Here is a 10,236-nt window from a genome sequence, read left to right as displayed (position 1 = left end):
GGTCAGGCCAAGATCCATCTGTTAAATGCCATTGTTTAGGAATAAAGGAAAGTACAGACTGCCTAGCATGTTATCTGGAAGACTAGTCTCTGGTTTTTCTGTGGTGTGCACGCTTCTATGGTCTATTCTCCTGAGTGTGTGTGTCATTCCTCTAGTCTGTGTGCCAGTTCTTCCCTGTGTCAGAATCCCACAGCCTCCAGGGCTTGTTACGTCATCTGTGGGGACGTGAAGTTTGCGAGCTTTACTGTCAAGTGTCAACACGGAATTATACGCCTCCATGCAGGCATTGCTCTTTGTGTGCTAACCCTTGGGAGGAGGTTGTGAGCGCACGGCCCGACCATCCTTTCCCCCCCTTTTCTGTCTTGTCCAGTACCTTCTTTGCTGTATTGTGTGTAAGTTAGATTTGGGCTTAAAGTAAACCGGACTTGGACTTCTTGCAAAATAGAAGATTTAAAAACTTTCTGCCAGGCACCTGACCCCCTACAACCAGTTGGGAAATTAGATCTTTAGCCCACCTTAAACCATTACCTCTTGCCTCTTTGGCTTGTTTTGCACTAGTGCAAAAACTGTGCCTTTGGGTGGAGTGGGATTTGACTGTGTGCCAGTTTTTCTCCATGGGTGCCTCTCCATCCATCACCCCTATAAAAATGTCTGTTAGGGTGCATGCTGGCAAATGGGGCTGGCTTCAGTTATGAGCCCATGACAAAGAAAAGAATTTTTTACTGTAACGTGGCCTGGCCCAAGCATACACCGGGCTCAGGAGAAAAGTGGCCCCAAAACGGATCGCTCAATCAGGATACCATCTTGCAGCTAGAATTGTTCTACAAGAAGGAAGGAAAGGAAGATAAAGTCTCCTATGTTCAAGCCTTTATGCTGCTCTGGCTAGATCAGGGAAGGAGAGACAATGGACCGAGGAGTCCCTGCGCTCCTCCTCCCTCTTTTCCCAGGCCCATTGCTTGCCCAGGGGAAAATGCCTGAAGGATTGCCAGGTCTAAGAGAGGGACTCTCTCCTCAAACCCAGGAAGGGACACAATTCACTCAGGGGGCCCCTTTCTGGAGCAGGGCAATTTCCACTGTGACAATACCCCATAGGCCTAAAGGGACAAGGGCAACTGGCTAGCTTTGTTTGGATCCACTCTCCTCTCTCTACCTCAGATCATTTTAACTGAAAAAACATTTATATGCCTGGATGCCCTGTTCTTCTCCTGGGACAAAAGCTTCTATGTAAACTGAATGCTCAAGTGACTTTTGCTCCAGGCCAGCTAAAGGTGCAAGTACCACCAAAACAATCATCTTTACAGTTCCAGATGGCCCTGCTAGATGTTCAAACACACTGCCTGACCCACTGCCACTGGAGATTCTCAAGGAGGTAAGACCACACGTGTGGGCAGAGGGGAAGCCTGGGAAAACAAAGCATGCCCAGGCGATTCGTATAGCCCGAAACAATATCTACTAAAAAATGGAGGCTCAGAAAAGCATTCAGCCAGTTTTTCAGAAAGTCCTGGTGGCAGGATTAATCAGACCTTGCCAGTCTCCGCATAATACTCCTGTTCTCCCAATCAAACAAACAAAAAACAACAACAAAAACAATTCAGAGAAATATCGGTTTGTTCAGGACCTTTGTGTCATAAATGAGGTGGTTTAGGACCTACACCCTGTGGTGCCCAGCCCTTACACCTTGCTAACCAACATGCTGGGTGAATCTGGCTGGTTTTCAGTTTTTTATTTAAAAGATGCATTCTTCTATATACCGCTCATGGAAGAATCACAACAACTCTTTGCCTCTGTGTGATGTGACCCAGATAATCAGGCCACTCAACAATATTGTTGGACAGCGCTCCCCCAGGGCTTCGAAACCTCCCCTACACTATTTGGGGAGGCCCCAGCTAAAGACCTGAGCCACGTACAATTATAAGAAGGATTACTCTTATAGTACGTGGATGATTGCTGATACTGTGCACCATTTGTGAGCAGTGTCTGGCCAACACAATAAAGACCTTAAATCCTTTGGCTGAATATGGGCACAAGGTCTCATGAATTAAAGCACAGAGCTGCAAACAAAAAGTTCCATATTTACAGTTTGCATTATCAAAAAGCCAGAGGGAACTGCTGCCAGACCGAAAAGAGGGCTATGGCATGCTGAGCCCTCCCACCAACTGGAAACAGCTGCGAGGATTCTTGGTCATGGCTGGTTTCTGTGGGATTTTGATTCCTGACTATGGTCTCATACTAAAACCCTCTATGAGTTTCTAAAAGGGCTAGACCAGAAGCCCCCAGAATGGACAAAGGAGTGTCAGGTGGCCTTTGATACCATCAAGACAAAGTTAATTTCACCCACAACCTTGGGGCTTCCTAACTTGGACAAGCCCTTCAGCCTATAAGTACATGGAAGGCAGGGAACAAGCTTGGGGGTTTTAACTCAAATACTGGGCATGACACCCCTGCCAGCCAATGGCTTATTTTTCCAAGCAATTAGATCAGACTGTAAAGGGATGCCCCCACCAGCACCACCACCTAAGGGCAATACTGCTACCTGTGACATCTTACAGAAAGCTGAAAATTTTACCCTGGGTGAACCCACCATGGTATGTGTGCCACATCAAGTACTCACATTGTGGGAATCAAAAGGAGGATACTGGCTCATTTCAGGATAGATGGGCAAATACCAGGCCATCCTTTTGGACAATCCAAATGTGTGGATGCAAGTGTCATCCTCCCTAAACCCAGCCACCTTGCTCCCTAATAAGACATCACAAGCCTCAGAACATGACTGCTTACAAGTTATAGAGACAGTGTATCCTAGCCAACCTGATTTGTTGGACTGTCTGCCTGAAGAACCTGACGTGGAACTCTTCACAGATGGCAGCAGCTTCAGGGATCAAGGTGAGAGATGTGTGGGGTACACAATTATAACTTTACAAGAGTTTTTAGAGGCAAGGCCCTACTCACAAGGACATCAGCTCAAAAGGTAAAAATAATCACCCTCATGCGGGCTCTACATCTAGCTCAAGGAGACAAAAACGTCATACTCTTGGGGCAATCTGAAAGGAAGAAAGGAGCCTCAACAGCAGGAAAAAAGAAATCAGACATGGCTCTGAAATCTTGAAACTGCTTGGTGCTATTAATGAGCCTGCTCAGGTTTCCCTGGCCACCAGAGGGAAAATCTAATGGGTCCAAATATACATCATAGGGCCTCACTTACAAAGAACTGTATAACAGGCAACTAAAAATTACATAATCTGTGCAAAGAACAACCCCAAGACCAATTCCAGTCCCCCACACCTTGGCACCCAGCATAAAGGAAATTGGCCTACTGGAGACTGGCAAATAGACATTATCTAGATGCCCCAGGCAGCTAGGAATTTTAGGTTTTTATTAGTGTTCGTGGACACCATCACCAGGTGGGTAGAAGCTTTTCCCACTCAGACTGAGAAAACATCAGAAGTCACTCACATGTTGCTAAAAGAAATCATCCCTAGGTTTGGTCTGCCTGATACCTTGCAGAGTGATAATCAGCTTTTGTGTCCCAAATAACCCAACAAGTGTCCAGTAGCTTAGGCATCCAATGGATATTACACTCAGCTTGGAGACCTCAATCAACTGGAAAGATGGAGAAAATAAATCACTCCTTAAAGAAGACCATTGCCAAAATCTGCCAGGAAACACAACTAACTTGGGATGAGGCTCTGCCCTTTGCCTTGCTACAGGTTAGAGCAGCTCCCCGAAGTGGACTTACATTGACTCTGTTCAAAATTCTATGTGAGAGACCCTTTCAGGCATCTTCCCAATATCTTCATAAATTAAAACTTTGCTCTGTCATGCCTGAAGGGAACCCCTTCATTACTGCCCATTTCCCCTGTATAACAGCCCGAAGATTCTGTAATCTTTGAAGCTGGGTTTTTGAGACATTAGTCATCATCTTCTGCTTTGCTGGCTAATCTAATCTAATTAAACTTCCTTTCTCCATTCCCAACTCATTGTGAGTAACTGGCTTAGATTGTGGTGAGCAGAGTGAGCCCATTGCTCTGTATCAATTCTGGCGACCCAGAAGGGACCCTAGCCTCTGCCAGTGGTTAGTCAACTTGGAGGAAGTGTTTTATGGATTTTTGCCTGTGGCTGTCTGGTGGCTATTTCTTCCTTTTCTTCCCACCTGGGGAATTCCCCTTGTGGCTTCCTCACTTATCGACCACCTGTAACACTTCAGTGATCCAGAAACCAAGGAATGGATGGTAACATTTCTGTGCTGTGGGTAGCATGGCCTTACTCCAGAATCCCAGCTGCCAGCATGTGATTCTTGCACTAGTATTTGCCTTTAGCTCCACATGGCATCTTTTCCACCACTGACACCTCCAACACCATCAGGTATGATGGATGGTGACTGATTACACCAGAGCCTGGAACTGCTACAGTGCCCTTTCATGTCCAAGCCCCACTCAGAGCTGGCATCCTTCTATGTCACCTGGAATATGGGGCAAACAATATACCCAGGTGTGGAATGTGTTGTCAGAACCCAAAATAGGCCTACCAGGCAGTGTGCTTCCTTCTTTGCAGTGAGGGATACAAGATGCACCAATTGTCTTTTACTCTGGAGGGGACATGCCTGCATGCCCCTAACCACTGGACCTCTAGAACCAAACTGAGGCGGCCACTCCCTGAGTCTCTGTCAGGTTTGTCTTCCACTCTCCGGAGTGCACATGCTTTACCGAGGCCTCCAGCATACTTTCCACTTATTGCTCATCCATCCCAATCAACATGATGTTGTCAATGAAATGAACTAACGTGATATTCTACGCGATGTCCAGGAGTCCAGATCTCTTAAGACAATATCTGAGAGGAATGCAGAGTTAAAAGAGCCCTGAGGCAAACCATAAATAAATGTTGTTCCTTCGAAGCTAATCATTCCACCTCAACATTTCCAGCAGGAATAAAAAAGAGCACACACACCAAATCTACAGCCACATACCATGTGCCTGAGGCCTTACTAACCTGCTCTAGCAGTGACATCACATCCAGCACAGCAGCTGCATCAGGACCACTACTTGGTTGAGTCTGAAGTAGCTCATGCATCCTTTAGACCACATGAGGCTCCTGCAGGAACAGATTGCTGAATTAATTGGAGATAATACCACCACGGCCCCTGCATCCGTCAAGTCTCTAATGGTGGTGCTAACCCCTACAATACCTGCAAAACCTCCACAATACCTGCACTAGGACACAGTATCATTCCTGATTTGACCAAAATAGGGCCAATTTAAGAGGTTTCCTTGGTCTTCAGCACAGAGACCGTATTCCACAGACCAGGGACCCAGTGTGGAGGTTACTCCAAATTTCAAGCATATCAATGCCAATTATGCACTCGTGGAAGGGGGATGATTGCCGGGGGGGGGGGGGGTGGTCCGTGGACCCAGGGGTCTCATTCTGAGCCACACTTTGTCCAGGACTCCATTTATTACCTGGCTTCTATAGGCCCCACTATAATAGGGGGACATGATTGAGGCTATGGGTATCAATGCAATTTCTGGGCAACGTATGATAAATATACAATAAAATAATAGTATCAGTGTTTCCAGACCTTAGGCCACCCTGCAAGGAGTTGAGTAGGAGAGATGGAGGTCACAGAGTGGGCAGCTGAAATGGAGACTGTGGAAGGGCTGGGTTATTGGCAATCACAAGGTCTATGGGTACAAGGGAGTGGGGGACTCAGGGAGAGCAGAGTAGAAGGTCATGGAGGAGAGGAGTTCAAGGAACTGAGATGCCAGGGAGTGATAGCATCTTCTCTGCTATGTGGTTTCTATCACTGCCATAAAGATTCCCACAGACCTAGTGGCTTTAAACAACACGCATTTATTATCTCACGGTTACGTAGGTTACAAGTCCAACATGTTCTCACTGGGCTGAGATCAAGGTGTTGGCAGGTTGTGTTCCTTAGTGGGGACTCAGGAAAAATCCACTTCTAAGCTGGTTTACCTTGTTCTCTCAATTCACTTCACTGCAGCTGTAAGGCTGAGGTCTCATTTCCTTGCTGGCTATCAGCTGGAGCCGCCCTTAGCCCATAGAGGATCTCCTCAGTCCTCCAACATGGGAACCTACAGCACACCAGTCTTTCTCCCACTTGAGACCTCTCTGATTTCCCCTCTGCCACGTCTCCTCTATGGCATCCCTCTGATTTCAGCCAGAGAAAATTCTCTTCTTTTAAGGATTCATGTCATTTGTTGGGGCCCACCCAGATAATCCACAATAATCTCCCTGCCAGGATAATCCCTCTATTTTAACGTCCTTAAACTTAATTTGCTGTTGTTAGTGCCATCAAGTTGGTCTGACTCCTAGCAACCCTGCGTACAGCAGAGCAGAACCCTTCCTGGTCTTTTTGAGCCATCCTCTCACCTTCTGGCTCTGTAGTACACAATGTTCACACTGCTATTCACAGGGATTCCGTGGCCAATTCTTGTCAGAAGTGAGTGGCCATGTCCTTCTTCTTAGTCTGTCTTAGTCTGGAAGCTCTGCTGAAAGCTGTATACCATGAGTGACCCTGCTGGTATTTGAAGTACTGGTGCCGGCCCTGATATCATTTCCCCTACGTTAAACCCAGCATACATGGGATTAAAACCTAAGCACTCTTTCCCTGCTTACTCCCTGGCTCCCTGGCTCCAGAATCCACTATCTGCCATGGAGACAAAGAGCCAAGGTTCATCACCCCACTGGATTCCTTATCGTCTCCTCCTCCTCCCTGCAAGCAGCTCCCAAGGCCTAATGCAGGCTGGTGGGAAAGCTCCCACCAGCAAGGCCACGGAATCCCCCTGCCTCTCTACAAGCAGCCACATTCTTCACAACCTTTAAGACCCCTCACCTCCCCTCTTTCGGGAAGATAAGACAAAACGAGACAAATTTGAAGGCTCACTCGCGTCTCCCGGCTGATGTCACCTGAAATGAAAGCCCTTTCCTTGCCAAAAGCCTGGCGTTTCAGTTTTTATTTGTCCCCGTTTGTGGAGTGTGTAAAGAACCTGTGTTTGCAGGTGGTAACAGGCCCATCACAGGGCCGCATCTGTGTAAACTGGGCATTAACTGGAAAGTGTCCTGCAAATGAAAGAGATTCTTAGTGTAACATATTTTGAAAAGATCATTCAAGACATTCCAAAGGGTTTAAGGTGGTAAATTTTCCTTCCTAGGCCCCCCGCAGGTCCCCTGCCAGAGATGAGCATGTTACCAATTTCTCGTGTATCCTCCTGAGAAAAATTTATACAAATATTGTTATTGTTGCTACATTAAGGAGGAGTACTGAAAAGAAATAGAAAATGGAAGAAAACGTTTCCACTTTTCAGTTTCCCAGGTGTTGTCATCAAGAGCTGGGAGAGGGGTCCCAGGGAGGAGATGGAAACCTGAGAGAGGGCACAGGGCTCCTGAGCTCTCTTCTCCTTCAGTCCCTGTCCATCCCTGACCCTGACACCTGTGGAGTCCAGGTGGCTCAGAAGCTTCTTCCCACCATTGAAGCCCAGCCTCACGGTCATCCATTTCTGACCAACTTAAAGCCCAGAACCTCCCAGGCAGGTCAGTCACAATCTGAGAGCACAGCAGTGGCGTCCCCGTGTGTGGCCACAATGCTGAGGACAGAAGACCCAGCTGCCTTTTCTCCTGCTCATCCAGGACCTCTGCAGGGTCTCCCTGGGCCCCCAGTAACAGGACAGAGCTCTGCACACAAGGGGGTTCCCCTTTCCAGTGTCAGGTTCAGGCTGTGACGTGTTTCCCAAAATCCACACTGACATAGATGTTCCTCCCCATTGAGTCACTGTAGACTCTGCCTCAGGGCACAGGGAGTTCTCCAGGCCATAACAGCTGGTCCCCAGGTCCAGAATGGACCCCCAAAAGAAACTGGGTGCCCTCAGTCTCCCAGGATGGGACCCAGGGCCCCTGAGTCCTTATGACTTGTTCCTGCTGCTGACTCTGGGGCTGGACTCTGTCCAGTGAGTCTCATAATATGGGATGGGGGGGTGGGGGGGGAGAGAAGCCCCCAGGGCGTTAGGCCCAGGAATGACAGGATGTTCCTGGGGAAGTGAGGACAGGGCAGAAATAAGGACATCAGAGGGGTAGAGGTTACAAGGAGGAGAGGGGAAGGAGCCAGGGAAGGGAGGGGTGTGGGAAGGACTGGCCTAGGGACACGTCTGGAGTTGTATTTGGAGAGAGTTTTCTGGGTACTGGACCATAGAGAGCAAAGGGCAAGTGCCTGTGCTGCCCTTCTAGGGACCAGCCCTGATCCCAAATTCCCAGAATTTCCAGGCTCTCACTCCCTGAGCTAGGACATCACAGCCATGTCTGAAGCCAGCCCAGAGCAGCCAGTGGTTCCAGCCTTCAGTTGTCCCTTCCTCCTCTTTGAGAACCAGGCCAAGGGGCCCCTGAGCACCAGCTGATGAACATGTGGTGGGGCTACAAGGATCTCAGCAAAAGGACCCAGGCAACCAACTACCCATTTCCAGTAGTGGCCAGTACACCTTCTGCAGCTCCCTGGCCAAGGACTCTGAAGATCCCATCCCTTTCCTCTCTGGTGACACAAGCACCCGGATCCTCAGACTGGTCTCTTCTGGCCCTGCTCTCTGCTGCCCCAAATCCTGAACTTAGAAGCTCTGCAGCCCTAGCCCTAAATCTCATTTCTACCCTGACAACTTACCCAGGAATTTGGGGGTGCTATAGACTGAATGTGTTGCCTCAAAAATTTATATGTTATATTAATGTCACGGTGTTTGGAGGTGGGGCCTTTGGGAGGTGATTAGATCATGAATGGAGCCCTCATGAGTAGGATTAGCATCCTTATAAAAGAGAACCCACAGTCCCTTTCACCATGCAAGGACACAGTGAGAAGACGGCCATCTATGTACCAAGAAGAGGGTTCTCACCAGACACCCCGGCTGCTAGCACCTTGATCTTGGTCTTCTCAGCCTCCAGAACTGTGAGAAATAATCTTCTGTTGTTTATAAGCTACTCAATTTATGATATTCTGTTATAGCAGCCTGACAGACATGGGGTCCACAAGCCAAGGGGATTGTCCCAGAGCCCCACATGCTGCAGCTAAGCCACAACTGCCATCCGGGCGGCAGTTGCCCATGACCCCAAACCTAGGCAGACCCCTTTCCTGGCCCAAGAGACATCTGGAGCAGTTGGTGGTCAGACACCTTCCATCTGCTGTGCTTATGTGGCGAGATATGAGTTTGGGGCAGTGTTGAGAACTGTACTTGTGAAGGGGTTCCAGAACCAAGACCAATTGGTAGGATCCAAATAAACACACATCACAGGAGACCCCTGTTATGAACTGAGCTGTGTCCCCCAAAATTTCTACATTGAAGCCCTAACCCCAAATGTGATTGTATTTAGAGATAGAGCCTTTAGGGAGAGAATTAAGGTTAAATGAGATCATAAGGGTGGGGCCCTGCCTGACAGGACTGGTGGTTGTGAGAAAAAGACACCAGGGATCTCTCTCTGCACACAGAGGAAAGGATATGTGAGGACACAGCAAGAAGACAGCCATCCACAAGCCAGGAGGAGAGCCCGCATCAGAAGCCAAATTTCCTGGCACTTTGATCTCAGATTTCTAGTCTCCAGAAGTGTGAGAAAATAAACTTCGGCTGTTTTAGCTCCCCAGTCCATGGCATTTTGTTACAGCAGCCGGAGCAGAGGAAGACAACCTCCAAACCAACACCATAAACTCTCCCTTTCAGTCTCAGACTCAGCTCTAAGGAACGTGATCCGAGCATTTACTCATTCACTCACAAATATTCCATGAGCGCCTCTGTACCAGGCATTGTTCCAGGCCTAGGGATCATTTAATCAGAACAGACAAAACACCTGCTCTCCTGGTGCTGACAGTCTGACAGACAGACAATAAATGAAAACAACTATATGCCATAACCGAGTGGGGTTTCTCCCAAGTATACAAGGCTAGTTCAACATTAGAAAATCAATGAATGTAATCCATCACATCAACAAGCTCAAAAGGAAAATTCACAGGACCATATCAACAGGTGCCGAAAAAGAATTTGACAAAATCAAACACTCATTCATGATAAAAAACTCTTAGCAAACTAGGAACAGAGAGGGAACTTTCTCGATCTGATAAAAAATCTACAAAAAACCCACAGCTAACATCATACTTTATAGTGAGAAACTAGAAGCTTTCCTGCTAAGATCAGGAACAAACCAAGGATGTCCCCTCTCACCACTCCTTTTCAACATCAAACTGGAAGTCCTAGC

Source organism: Equus asinus, chromosome 8 (assembly GCF_041296235.1).
Source record: "Equus asinus isolate D_3611 breed Donkey chromosome 8, EquAss-T2T_v2, whole genome shotgun sequence".
In the NCBI taxonomy this organism is placed as follows: Eukaryota; Metazoa; Chordata; class Mammalia; order Perissodactyla; family Equidae; genus Equus; species Equus asinus.
The sequence above is the reverse complement of the archived record's forward strand: the minus strand, read 5'-3'. Positions refer to the sequence as shown.